General features: G+C 43.2%; 1 protein-coding gene across 2 annotated transcripts in view; it reads right to left on the reverse strand.

The window, feature by feature from the left end:
* Positions 1-15,276, reverse strand: part of LOC142087829 (vascular endothelial growth factor receptor kdr-like) — a 142,840-nt gene that overhangs the window by 105,618 nt on the left and 21,946 nt on the right. The window lies entirely within an intron of this gene.

The following is a 15,276-nucleotide window of genomic DNA, read 5'->3' on the forward strand; positions in this document are numbered from 1 at the left end:
CAGTGGTGCCTGCGACACCATCTTCAGTGCTAGTGTGACAAGGTTTGTCAGGTCTCGATGACAATGGTCTTTAATGACAGTAGTGATAAAGGTCTCTCTCATCATCATCTCCTGGCTCAGGAAATGTCTTCTGAATGTGAAACTGTCCTCAGTGAGACGCATATCTGAGTGTACATCTACGACAATATAATTTTCAGAAAGTGAAACTGAGAAGAAACAGAAATGAGGTTGGCCAGGCTGGTTTCCTTGTCCAAATTCAAAGTAACATAATCAAGGAAAGGAGAAAACAGACTTAGATAAGTATCTCAATTTCCAAAGCTCTGCCATTAAAGCTGTATGTTTTCTTTCCCCTCCTGCTCTTCAAATCTATATCTTCTCCTTTGCCTTGAACTTGATAAGCCAGAAATCTTTAGCTGGGCTTATAACAGAGGCATTATTCTCAGCAGAATAGTGAAGATAACATATCTAGCAAAAAGAGAAACATTAGGGTTTAACTTTTCAACTGGATGAAACAGTGATTTTCTTGCCTCCTACCTCCCAACTCTCATCTCTCTTTTGCTGGATTTGAGTGAAATGCTCTTAGCCTGGCATATTCTCTCAGTGTGGAGAGTGAATCACTCCCACTTTGGAGAGTCTGGCTTCTTCCATGAGCCATTCAAATTCCCATCAGTAACTCAGCAGAGGCCAGCTAATCTCACGGCACCAGAGAATCCTTCCCAAAGGGGATCCTGCCCAGACAGCATGTTGCTGGACTCCCTTCGAAGGCATACTGACCCTCCCTATAGACCTCTAGCTGAAACTTCAAACTAGTCCTGGCCATTGCTTCAGCATCAGAGATAGCCTCCCCCTCTCCCAGTTTTGCATAACTGATGACACTGTAGCTCTATCTCCAAAGTCCTTTGCAGAATAAGAAGTTGGAGTCTGGCCAACACAAACTCCCTCCAATGCATCTGTGTGACATTATTTAGCATGGCCCTATCTAAAAACTACTATTACATGTAATGCTGTGGAAGCAAAATAGCCAGTGGGTTCCAGCCCTGCAGTTCCCTTGTTTCTTTTAAGAAGTACCGTTATTCCTAAACACATTCAGGATGACATGTGCAGGGCGCAGCATCACATTTAGCAAAGAATCAACAGAAAACCCCCCAAACTCTGGAGGAGGAGACACTGTCAGGCAAGTACACCCTTGCACTTGACTCCGAGTCCCCTCTGGTTTCTACACTGGGCATGGGCTGAGCTTTGGCATATGTTATTTCATGGTGCTGAAGTATTTCAGTCTCTTAAGACCACATGCTGAGCTTTGCAAAAACAATCCAAAAGATGGCCAACAGCCTTGAATATTTTTATCAAGTGTCATTATATTTGCTAGCAGAGGGTTGTTTGGGTCCTGTGTTGCTCTCCCAGGACACAGCTACTACCGTGATCTGCTCTGGGCTGTTTACGCTGTGACTTCAGCCAGGTGCTGCTTTGCCTTAGAAAATCCTGGGGTTTGAAATAATCCTTTATTTGTTTCCTCTTGTGCCTTCAGTTGTTCTTAGGGCTTAGGGGGTCTTAGCTGATGTCTCGAGCTGGCCTTTTGAACAGGCCTGAATTTTACCTCTCATGAGCAAGTGTGACACTGTTGGAGGGGTCTGGAGTGCAGTGCCAGGCAGCTGGCATTAGACCTGAGCTGCTATTGTGACCGGAGAGCAATGCAGTCCTTGGGCTTTTATAATATTTTATTATAATTAGTTTTGCTAAAAGAAAAAAAAGTATTTTTGAATTATTCTGTTTATAATTCTGAGCTACTTCTTTCCCAAAGTTTATTTTGGCTTCGGGAGCTGAAAAAAAGAATAAGCAAAGTGTAATTTCAGTGCTTTTCTACCCCATGGAGGACAGGAGGAGAAATTCCTCTGCCACACACACATTTGATCGCTGCTGCCAGGTGACAGAGGGTTTATATAAACACAGCGTGTGCCCTTTCTGGCACACCAGAGCCAAAGCTGAATGGACAGGAAAAAAAAGTTTGAGGGCAAAACTCAGAGAGTAGTGGGGGAAAAAGGTTAGGCTGTGCTACATCAGGACACCTAAATGCCAAAACTGGCAGGATGATGCCTCACAAAATTTTTAACATCCCATGGTCCCTTTAGAGCTAGACTTCATTTTTTGGAGGCAAAGCTGGGGACAGCCCCGGGGCATGTTGGATGAGAAGAAAGGGATCTAATCCACTTTCATATTTGTTTTATATATTTGAGGAGACTCGTGGCTTTAAGAAGGCGTTAGGATGCTGCAAGCAGCTTCCTGCAGAGAGAAGCAGGCATGTAGGCTGCATCATGCTTGGCAGCGCGTACCCTCGTTTTCCACAATCCTGCACCCTGACATTTGTTTAGCTTTGGATTCTCATTCGCACCGGTCAGTGGTGCCAGGGCAACCTGTGTTGCAGAATCTTCTGGGACACTGTGTGCAGGTCTCTTACTTGCTGGTAAGCTTTTGATTGCAGGAGTTGTGGAACACAGGCAGGTGCAATCTAGTTCTGGGAAGGGCAAAGTTAACCCAATGTTGGCATCCCACGGAAAAGCATTGTTTAAATACGCCATGTACCTTAGTTGCAGTGCTCTTCCTTCTTAGTGCGCTATGTGAATGTTCACCATTTCAATATATTTCATTTTGGTTCATTTAATCAATACATGTGTAGCACTTCTCAAAAAAAGTTTTTCACAGCTACTCTGCACTTTATATAACAACTCTCAGACTTGAAGAACAACTTTCTAAGGTAGTACTCTGTGGTACGCTATAAAACCAGGACTACAACCTGCCCAGAGTGGGATGGGAGACCCATGCTGCTGGACCAAGTCCTGCTGAAGCTAATGTGCTCTGATTGCATAGCTCAAATTACAATGTCCAGGCCTAAAATAACATTCTCCTCTTCTCTGCTAAATAATTTTGGTCCTGGTCTAGGGCTACAAGGGTCATAAAATTAAAAACAAGTACTCACGCCAACCACGTCATTACCATAGCACAGCTCTGCAGAGGAACAAACAGCTTGGCAGGCTCTGTTCTGCAGAATGATGTATAAAGGCCCAGGAAACAGCATCGGTGCCGTGGCTGTCCCTGCCATTTTCTTTGTGAAGCTAACACTGCTGCCTGGTTGGGGCGAGGAACCTGGTGCAGCACCCTTCCTTAGATCCTCTGGCATGGTTTGGGATAAGATGCTAGAGTGATTATACCGCAAAATTAGCAGAGAGCCTGTCGCCTCCTGCAGAGCTACAAATAGGTCTTAGCACAACATCCCCTCTGTAAAGCAAGGGATAAAGACAGACTCCTCCTGGGAAGTGACATGTTACATCTGATGTTAGGTTCCTGCCCTCAATTACTTGTTTCCAATGCAAGTTGACTACAGCAAGATTCAAGAGCGTAGCATCACCAGGCTAAAGACAGCCCCCAGAAAGAGCCCTGAGTCAGGACAGACCTTGTCCAGAGCCTCGTTGCACCATTTCTAATTCTGAGAGTTTATTCCTACCTTCAGTTTAGACTTTAACGTTCTGCTCTTGATGGTGAAAACCCCAAACACAGCACAACCACACAAATCCTTGGGAGTGAAATGTGAAAGGTTGACTGATATATTATCCAGGGAAGAAAAGTATATTGAAAACTGTTTTTTCCTGGGATAATCTAATTTTGCAGCACAGCCAACATTAAACATGGGAGGATCCCCAGGCAGAGGGTAATGTGTGACCTGCCTCACCTCTCTGTCAGATGATTCCTAACTCTATCTCACTTGGCTGAGGGAGATCCCTCCCACACTAAGCCTGATTGCTCATGCTAGGACCATCAGTGAGCATGGATAAAAACTATTTTTAATCTCTGTTTCTTATTGTAACGGCCTTCCTTCAAGCATTCTCCAGGCACTGTAACTACCCAGCAGCTATCCCCACAAGAGGAGTCACAAATGCTCGTGAGATTGAATGTATCTAGGTATCGTACATAGTGACAGCTAACGTCAATATGATATCTGATTAAGAGATCCACATATCCCTTTTGGGCACTGCGGCGCACAGAGGAGGGGAAAGCTGAAAGAACAGTATGAAAGAGCACCTAACCTCTGCATCAGATGACAAAGAAATAATTGCTAGGCAAACCGGAGACCACTGTGTTGACAGCTAAATGAAGCAGGTTAGACTAAGGCCCTGATTCCACAAGCACTTGGGCACACAAATAGCTTTTTGCACATGATTGAACTCCAGGGACTATTCATGTGTGTAAAGTCACTCTTGTGGATAGATCTGGGCCCTAGGACACATCAGGTCCCATTAGAAAGGACTGGAAGTCAGAGTTTTAGAGCTGATGTTAGCGGAGGAAGGAGAGACACAACATTTTGAAACTGTTTTCTTCATTGCTGGCAATAGATTGGGGATACTTTTGTAAGCCATGCTTTCCTCAAAGCATTTCTGAGTCAGAGCCTGGATCGGGAGCTAATCTGTGTTCTGAAAACACTTTGGAATCAATGGGGGCCGTACAAACCGCGTGCGTGGCCCTGGTCACCAGTAATAAGGTGACCACCAATGATATGGGTCGTGCAGATGAAGAGCTGTTGCCTATGCTGCCTGCCAGGGCAAAACTGGTGGAGCTCAGTCTCTCCAAACAAGTTCATGTCTGCAGTAAATGATATGAAGGAGAGACAACGTGCTTTCCTCTGGGATGCTAGGGTACCTCATCACAAGCACACAGTGTGAGCACATCTGAAAAATGAACAGGTACCCATTTCAAAGGGTATTTTCATGACTATATCCCCAAGGAAATCCGATTTTCACTGGAATTAGAAATCTTAAGGATTCATTGAAAAGTTGTGTGTGTTTAAACCAATCATTGTAATCATTTTAGGATTTATTTCAAGGTTACCCCCTATGAAAAGAGAAGACGCAACAGTACTGCCAGCATTGTTGTATCACAAGCCTTGCAATATTTGGTGTGTTTATTAAGTCTTCAGCTCCTGGAATCAGCTTTCACTTGTTATAATCGAGTAATTTTCTATTATTTTAAAGGCTTAAAAAGACAGTAGCAAATAACTAAAAAGACCCACCTTCCTTGCTTTTTGTTGTGAATTTGGGTGGGAGAAGGACATCCAATTTTTGATTCTGCCAGACACATGCATTGACATTAATAAAATGTCTTATGCTCTCTATTCAAAATGCAAAATTTTCTAAATGAAATATTATTGCTAGCATTGACTTTCCCAGTGAAGAAGAAGGGATGCTCTTGTCGTGAAGATCTTAGCTATAAGTCAGGAACAAACCTCTCAATTTTCCTCTTTTCTGCCGGCTAGTGAGTTCTATGTCAAGCCACCTGATGGGTACCAAGTCAGTACAGAGGCCAAAGGTCCCCTTGATGGGCTGCAGATGGGGAACGTGTAGGTCAGAAGGGGTTGCTATAGGGTAACTTACCCTCTAGACCTAATGCGGTTTGATTGCTTCTCTCCCATTTCATTTCTCTCCTGATTTGCTCAGGGAGTTGGTTTTGATCAGGCTATTTGCTCTCCTAAGCCTCAATTCTCCATGTGTATATCGAAGATAATAAATTAACTTGTCTGTACAGATTTAAACCCTTCATCTTTTCCTATGCATCTGTACAGCACTTAATATAGGGGAGCTGTGACTTCCTCCTCAGGTGCTGATACAGGCCAAACCGCTGTAGGTTACTGGTTTATTCCCTGCTGAACTACTTTTCCTAGAGGAGATGATGAGTAGGGGTTTAGACCCTGTCTCAGTCCTAGTCTCACATGAGGTAGGAATGCCACTTTAACAAGTGGTCCGCGTGCTGGAGGCTGGTAGCCAGGCTATTCTCCACATGCCCAGACTGGATATCTCAGTTACATAATACTTCCAAGATAATTGCAAAATCAAGATAAATTACCCAAAAGAAGTGGGCAAACTAAAATAAGACAGCTCCACCACCTTTGCTGAGGAATCCAAACCATAGACATGTGACATCCTCTCACAACTGGAGGATGAAACACAAAGAAAGCAGATGATTAATGGACCCAAGAAGCAGGCTTGACTGTAATAGGAAAAAGTAATCTCCCTGAAAAGCCTGTCCTTGGAAAGTGCATGGGAAATGGGCTGCAGATCCGCCAGGAAAGTCCAGCTCATGCTCTGTACACAGCTTGCTTCTCCATGCCACTGCCCAGGGACTAGGACCTCACCCTCACTTGGCCATTGATCAACCCACCCTCTTTCCTGACAGCTGGGAAACCCACCCGTGGGACTGCTGGATGCTGCAAGTCCCCCCCACCCAAGCTCAGCAACAGGGGCACGAGCAGAGCACAGGGTTCACCTGGAAACTGCTTCCAGAGTGCTAAAGCACCCAGGAGCGTGCTCCTCTGTGCTGGCTCTTGCAAGCCCAACACATCACCTAGGCCAGAAAAGCAAGGAGCAAAGAGCCCACATACAGTGGGCGTCAGGGTCCCTTGAATACCCATCAGTATCTTCTGCCAAAATTGTCTCCCATGCCTACACTGCTGCTATTCAAGCAGAATATTATTTTTAAGGAAAATGGTTCAGCAACTTTTAAAGATTCTCTATTTTCTTTGTTTGTTTAAGGGGAATGGTTACAAGAAGCATATCTTCCTGTTGTTTTCCACCTAGAAATAACCAGGAATCCCCCAGAGTGGTCCTGCAACAGAAATGCTGTGTGTGGGCACAGAGCTAGCAACCTGTAGGCCAGACGCAGAGCTTCCATTCCTACAGAAGCTGAAGAAGTTAATCCAAAATTAAATTAGCAATCACAAACTCATCAGGAGAGATGGCTAAGATTCTTTCAGGATATTCGAATGCTAGTGTTAACCCAAGAATATCTGCTGGCAAAGCAACAGGCTTCATGTTTTCATTGATTTTCCAAGCTAGAGAAGCTAGTATTTGTTTAGCTGACTCATGAGAAAGGGGAGCAGTTCACACCCATTCTTCTTCTCTTCCTGCCGCAAATAGAAGTTTTGTGTAGCTCAGCCAGAGAGAGTAGTTTGGGTGTAAATGTTCCTAGTGACAACAACAAAAAATTAAATCATTAGTCTCAAGTGGAGGAGACATCAACAACAGCACAGTAAAAACAACAGCTAAGTAGAGCGAGTGTTTAAAGATAAGATAAGACATTGGCCCTGCTCTTGGGATTTGTTCCTACAAGGCTTTTCCTCACCCATAGATGCATCAGCATTTCCTGATGAAGTGGCACAGGGTCACTCTGGCTTCCTTCTGTAATCAGCAGAAACTCTTCAGCAAGGCCACCTTATTGCTTTGTGTGCTGATGCTTAAAGACCCCTGTGTCAATTAACAGGAACTTTTCTGTGTTTTTCTGTAATCAAAACATAACCTTTGGAGTTCGACTACACCTGCTCAAAGGCAACTCCCTGAACGTACAATGCCATGTGCTTTCTTGGCTGTCCATGATACAGATCGCTGTATGAGTTGCAGATTTATGGAAAGAGGTCACAGAAAGCAACTCTAGGTCAAAACTGTTTGGTCTTTGGAGGCAGCAGCTCATTAATCAGAGCCATTGTTTTCCCTCTGACACTGTAGAGTGTAGAGTCCTAAAGAATGACAGAGATATCACCACCCTGTGCTTATATTGAGTTATGTAGCAAGGGCACATGTCCTTTCTTTGTAACTGAATGACAAGTCAAGAACTTAGATCTACATCCATAAAATAAACATGAAATCTGGGAAAGAAGGTGGCAACATCTGCAATCATCTGCCATGCACTCAAGCACAGTTTAAAGTATTTAGGAAATGCAGTAATCTCATGTCGATGGAAAAAAGGCTGGGAATGTTGTTATTTCTTGATCCAAATTATGGCAATTCCTCTGGGAAAGAGAAGACCTGGCACATCTCCATGATTAGCAAATATGCAGACCCAGTGGGAACGAGACACACAAAAAACAGAGACCACGCTATGTGCTAAAGACTTTAGGGGAAAAAAAAAACAAAAAATGTGAGGTATGAAACTGTCTTTGCCTCTCCCCCAACGTGGTCTCCTGAGAAAAGCTTTAGGGTTGCAGATGCAAGTGTTTTCAATGATTCCCAGACAGGATTACTTCATAGGCGCTCCAGACATAGCTTTCATTCTTCCTTGACTTGACCATCCTGAGGAGAGGGCACATTCTTCAGACAAGGATGCAAGTGAGAAAAGGAACAAGGGCATGCATTGGTCTCCAGGATGAACCACCATGGGGAGCAGCCCCTGCAAGAGCCTGACATACCTCTCTGCTGGTGGCTTTGGCCCCCAGGTTCACCCTCCTCTCTGCAGTCCACCACAGCACATGTTCTGCCTGCCCTTCACCTCCTTCCAGAGGACTCAACAAATGAGGACTTACTACTCAGTCTTCAGATATAATATAGCATTTATCTGGAAGTGAATCTAGCCTTTCTCCCGAGCACCGGGTAGGAAAATGGGAAGGTAGAAGGCCATCTAGATCTATCTCCACTGGGTCCCTTCCAGGCTTCCCTGTGTCCCTGTGTCAACTCAGAATTGTCACCACAGGTGAATGAACTCCTGGGAGCATATTTGTGTATTGATGGATAGATAGCTGGATAATTTTGTTGCATGTCAGCCCAACAGTTCTTCATAGCTACAGACAGTAAACCATGGGTCAAGCTATGATTCCAGCTTGTCAAAACCCTACATTCAGTTCTCTTTAATCTAATCAGAATTGCTCTATACAGAGTAATTTTTATGCGGCGAGTAGTTACTTAGAAAGTTTCAGATGCTAAGGAAGGAATGTTTTAAAACTCTTTTAACTAAATTACTTTATTATTTTGAGTAGCTATCAGCAGATTAGCTAATTTATCAAAGGTGACATGTAAGGCTGAAAAGTCAACAGCGATAATTCACAGGCTTCACGTGTGTCACAGCGCAGCACTAAACACTGTGTTCACTCACACATCAATGGGATTGGATTTGGCACCTCTCTATATTTCTTTCAAACTTATTTGTTTTGTACAGCTGCAAATAATGAAAGCAATTGTTGTGCTGACTCTGTTCCAAGAACTATTCCCCAACCTGCTCATGTGCACAGAAAGCATCAGTCACTATTGAAATCTATCTTGATATGAGCCAGGACCTCTCATGAAAAAACAAGTAGTAAATCTCTGTTGATGCAAGCAGTGATTTCTCTCTTGTTCCTATCCAGTTTTAACATTTGTACTGGACTCTTAACGTGGAATAAATGGGCTGCCTATACTCAGGATAAGAGTAAAGCTCTTCAGGCTGGATATTTTGTTAAAGAGAATGGACTTTTAAGTTAGAGCAGTAGTAGAAAAGTTTTCTATAGGTCTTCTATAGAGTTTTATACATTTCTCATCTTTTTCTATTGAAGTGACAATAGCCATCAGATTAAAAACAACAACAACAACAATCATTTTCTTTTCTGTGTGGATATGATATAGTAATTTTTTTTTTTTACTTGTTAATCACAACATTATTGCACACTTCTTGGCAGACTGGAAATATATATAGTGATTCCTATACTATGGTGGCACTTCCTGTAGAGGGATCATGGCGTACCAAGGCAATATTAAAGCTGCATGCAGGTCTGTTCACAAGGCAGGAGACAGGGAGAATGCAGTGGGTTTTATTTTTCTGACAGCAAGAAGTTGCCTTTAGTTCATTGTTTAGGAGGCAATGCAATAACCCATACATGCATTAGCTTATAATTCATCCTGACTGCCAGTAGAGGTCACTTAAAGCTGGCAACATAAAATATTACGGAGGGATTTCCCTTAGGTTTCCATAAAAGTTGCTATCAGAAGTGACCATCAGTGGTGAAATGAATTTTTTGCCAGAATTCAATAAAATAATGCTGGTTTCACATGTGTTGAAAATCTGTTCTAGTATCTGGTTGTACAGGCAACACAGAGCATACTGCTAGAGCCATAGACCTAATCTGGTCCCCATCATCTTTAAAGTATAATCATGAAACAACTTTCAATAATAATTTGGAGCAGTCAGACTTGTTTCTGAACGACAGCTTTGGTACCATGGGGGCTTGCAAAATAACCCTCACATAAATCAAAAGCAAACAGATGAAAATGAAAGTTCCTCAAGTTAAAGAGGTTGGTAAATTAAGTTTCACTTGGCCATACCACACAAATTAAAGCACTGGCCAGTATTAACCAAAATACAATCCCACTTCCATATATACACATATTTACACAGCTGTTGAGGGATGATAACTTTGAAATTCGCCTAGCTTGGCTATTTAAGTTCTTAGCCAGAACATGCATTAACACAGAAATTTTGCATGTAACATAAGGTAATATTAACAAGCAACACAGTATCTCAAACTACTGAGTCAATTAAATTGTTGTACTGTATGTCAGCTGACTCCTTTGACAATAAAATATGATGATAATTCATCCTAAGAAAAAGACAGTACAGAATGACCTTTATAGATCTGAAAAAAAGATGTTTTAAGCCCAACTGATGGGAATTGTCAGGATATGCCATGTGGATCCGCTCTGGTCCTGTCTTTCCTTCCGGAAATCTTTGTACATGGAAATGATTTGTTTGCAGTGATTCGAGTCAGTAGAGCCGGATGAGGCTTAAGAGGGAGACTAACACAGCCCTGCATTTGTTTTGGTTTGGTGAAAACTGTCTAGATGAGATGGACACATTCCTAAACACACTAGGATGGGCCTTCAATGCACACAGAGATCCGTAAGGAAACCTGCTAAGTAGCTCACAAGCCAAAGAATAAGGAAATTTGTCCCTACATCTAAGCCGGTGGCTCAACTCCACTGAAGACAAAAATATTCCAGTGCCACAAGAAAGCATGAGTTTACTTGCACGTTGCAAGTTATTTTAGAGTATCATTTTCTCTGTGTTCTTTGATGTTCAGTCAAGGATCAGCAGCCCAAATCTAAGGAAGGGAACAGTTAAGATACTAGCAATTAGATCTCAGTTTTGTAGCTTGACTCTGACATCTCAGGTGCCAAGGATGCTTATATAGACAATTTTGCCTCGATATCGTATGAGTGTTCTGCCAGTTTTCCATACCTCAAGCAAAATGTCAGTATGGTTTAAACCCTTTTGCTGCTAATCTGGTTATTTGCCACATTGTTTAACCTGAAGAACAAGAGCCCTTTTGATAGATTCGATACTACTTTCTTGCACAGCACACTGTAATGGGGCCTTTAGATGCTACAATAACCAAACTTTTGTAAATCAGAGTGCTTAACAGGAGAGGTTGGAATCATGGGAGATCCCATACCAAGGGCAACTATTTATCTGCTTTTTCTGTTGCAACTGGTAAGAGTCTAGGGAGAGAAAATAAAATCTTCCCAAGGTTGAGTTATATCAGCCTGTGTAATTCATCTCCCAAAGGAAGCAATGATGCCAGCTCTATCTTTAGGAATATTTAAAATTAGACAAGATAAAGCACTAAGGAGATGTCCTTCAGAAAACATTTGCTGGTGACCTACATGAAGGAATCTCCAAGAGCTGTAGCTGCCACATTTAGGCAGTATTAGGGCCATGCTATTCTGCTGAGACGGCCTACCGGTGCCTGACCTGGGGTACAGGTCTCCTCCCTTTCCAAACTTCTTTGGTGCTACCTCAGCACTGCTGAGATTCAAAGGCAGAGTGGGCGTTCTCAGCTTTGGACTCAAAAGTGTCCATAAACCAGACCTCAAAAGAGGACTATGGCTGTTTTCTAAGAAATGCAAGAGCTGACAGAGGAATTTGGATGAGGTTCTGCTGCATGATAAGAGGGTGGCTTGCAAAACAACCTCTGACCATGCTCCATAGCTAAATCCTAGTGTTGCCATCAAGCAAGATGACTGCCCACTGACCACCAAAGGCTTACGGATTAGCTGCTCAGAGTGACCACCTCTTTTCTCAGGCCACATGCCCCAAGGTTTCCTACCTGGAGCCTTCCCAGTGTGAATCCGGCAGTCAGCCCTGCATCCTGGGGATGCCGGTGGGTCGTATAGGCAGCATCACACAAACTCTGGTGGAAACTGAGCAATACATATTCTCAGGCCTTTTGCACAGCGGTGAATTCCTCCTCCCCATCTCATTCCTCATCCCCAGCCCTCTTTACTAGGAAAAATATCAGCTTGCACAGAAATAATTCTTTGTAAAGAACATCTGTGTCCTCCTGTGTGATGAATCACTGACCTGCAGAAGGAGCAGGCCAAGGGAAGGCCACGAGAGGGATGGAGTTGAAATCAGAACGGGGAAGGTGGACGGTCAGAGTGAAGCAGAACAAAGACCCACCCTGGTTAGCATTGTTTTATCATTTTTCCTTGAGCTATAAATCCAGAAGCAACTGAGCCAGAGCCTCCCGAGATCAACTCAATTGACGCACCACACTAAACAGGGATGGATTTGATCAAATCACAGGGATCATATGTGTCAGAAACATGTAAATGCTTAGTGTCAGTAAAATCTGCTTGGTGGGTAATTACTTTGTTTTCTCAGTTTCTTAAGTTTACCCATTAAGAAGAAATGGGCTGAAACGACTTTGGACTTGACACTGGAATCTGTTTTCGATCAGCTCTGTGTTCCACTTCTGTCGGCTTTGTCTGTGTGCCTGTCTCAAGAGATTTTCCTTTTTTTTGGTTTGTTTTGAAGGGTGGGAGGTTGCTATTTTGGGAGACAAGATAAAAGCTGTTTGCTCAAGATGGGGAGAGAGAACCTAATGGTCTCCTCAAAAACCAATCGCAGTTTCAGTTACGTTTCCGCAGCCCCAGGCGATGTTATGTTATCTCTTGCCTGCAACCTCCCTGGGCAGTTTGGCCTAACTAGGTCTGGAAGCTGGTTTCCTCACTGGTTTGCATTAAGCTGGAAAGTACCAATCGGACCCAGGGAATTGGCTGCAAATCATTTGTGAAATCCTTCGTAATGACAAACTCCATCAGGCCGTGGAACAGGGCTTCAATCACTTCCTTACAGCCTCCACCGCAGTGTTACCCTGACATGACCCCAACTTCTCCCCTGTTTGTTAGGCTTCTCCACAGCTGTGACATAATGTTTTTGATGGCAGCGTTTGGAGGAATTCTGCTTGTGGCAAAGCAGGAATCTGCTTCGAATTAGCACTGCACATATTTATCAAGTCTACATAGCATGGCTGCCTGTTGACAAAAGTCCCTTCTTCTATCCCCCGCAGGTTTCCAGATTAGCTCACTTGACCTGCGAAGGTTTGGAGGAAAAGCAATTGCTGGTGTCTGGTCGCAGCCTCCCGCAAGCCCAGAGGAGGGTCAGCAGGTGGGTGATACACCAGGTGTGATGCCCAGAGCTAAACTTGCTTCTTTAGTGCCAGATCCTGACTTTCGGGTTTACTTTGAGGGGCTTTGCGGAGGGTCAGACATTTAAAGGACTCCCTCGCCTTGCTGCCCTGGTGCTGGCTGTATCCTCCATGCTGCTGCAGCCCCTTAGCTTAGCAATTCCTTCTCTAACAGGTTGGTTAGGTTGCAGCCATCAGTTCATCATCTGGAAAAACTATGGGGGAGATGATTGCACAGTGACCTTGGAAACAGCGGATTTGCTTTGTGGGATCCTGCTTTTAAAGGTCCTTTACTGCAGTCACTTCCAAGAAAAGAAAATGTTGCCAGGTACCCAGGAGCAGACCCGGTTTGCATTAAAGCCACCTACGCCGCTTAGCAAAAGCTGGGCAGGAAATTCTTCTCTCTTCATGTCTAAATATTCAAGATCTATTTATTTATTTTAATTCCTGTTGTGCATAGGGATAAAACACAAATCCTTCAAAGGTTTTTGTTATTATGAAAACCAGCAACAGAAAAAGACTCATCTAAAAATAGCCAGATATTCAGGGCAGCCCCCGGTAGTGGGAGACACAGATTCAGAGGCTTGATTCCACCAAGGAACGTGGTGTCTCCAGCATCCTACGCCTGCATCTCAATGACAAGGTCATGGCACTGTTGGGTTGTGACCAGGAACACTATCCTGGCTGGAGAACCTTTCCTGGAAAACTGCATCTAACCCTGCCACTTTCTACACAGATTTTGCCACAGTGTAATTTTCTAATGAAAAGCTGTTTTGTGATAAAACCCCTAACTGGTTCTATTTTTACTATTGATTTCAAACAGAGCAGAAACAAGCACACCACTGTTTTCTTTTCCTAAAACTCTCACCTCTTCAGCCCAAGAGTTTATTGCAGTTCCTATAGACAGACAAAACGTGCAGTTGGCCTTTGAACAATGAAATTAGTTCTTCTGCTGGATAGTTAACAAAATCAACAAATATGACTCTAAAAGTAATTAAATGAGGAAAGCAGCTCCTGTTTTTGGAGCTCTCTCCTGACTACCTCTTGCAGAGTATCAGAAACCCTGGTAAGAAATACAGACTATGTGAAAATGACTAAGAGAAAAGGGAATCATGAAAGTTAAGTGAGCACTGAATGAAAGCAAAGTGAAAACCTTATGTCACCAAGGAAGAAAAATGTCACCATTTGGATTCAGGATGAGAAAAGTACCAAGGTGGGAGATGAAAGAATAATGCAAATGCATGCAGGCAATTAATAAGGTTCCTTCCCATCCTGAATCCACACACACAGCCTTGATTTGCTGCACTAAGATTTCAGAGAACTAATCCCAATAATGAAATCCAGATCTGAGACACCGCAGAATAAGCAAACAGCTTATAAAGGTAGAGCAAGCATTTGCTGGGGTCCTTACTTGCTTCTTTCAGAGGTCTGTTCTCTCGTCAGTAAAATTTTTAGTACGGCATATGAATTTTGGTCTGGCAAATGTGAACTATGTTACTGAGGGATTTCTCCACATGCTGAAGAAAATCAACAGGTTCCTAGAGTCTCTTGCTGAATATGGTGGTATTTGTGCATGATATATATCAGGCGAAGAGGGGTAAGCAGTGCCCACTACAGAGAAACAGATACATTGAAAAAGCAAGTATTGCACAGTCAAGTAAAGGTGTTTTTTATTTTTTTTCTGGATGTACAATAAGGTTACGCAGATGCCTGGATCTGCATGACCAAGCCAAGATGAGACCAGCCACTAGTCTAGCCAATGACATGCAATACTTTGACTCAAAGAAACACGCTTGTTTTCCAGCTGGAAAGGGAGGCTGACCATTTTGTGCACTCTTAAGCTATTGAAATGTTTATATCAATTTAAAACAGACTCTTGGGGAGACTACAAAAACAAAAATGAATTTGCAGGCTGAGACCTCAGATGCCAAATTGTAAACCCTTGGCTAAAAGGTCTAGGGTAGAAACAACTGCACAGCATTAACTGCATAGCAGTGGTTCATACAGGAGCCATAAGAATAAAGATA

The sequence above is a fragment of the Calonectris borealis genome, chromosome 13, assembly GCF_964195595.1.
Source record: "Calonectris borealis chromosome 13, bCalBor7.hap1.2, whole genome shotgun sequence".
NCBI classification, from domain to species: domain Eukaryota; kingdom Metazoa; phylum Chordata; class Aves; order Procellariiformes; family Procellariidae; genus Calonectris; species Calonectris borealis.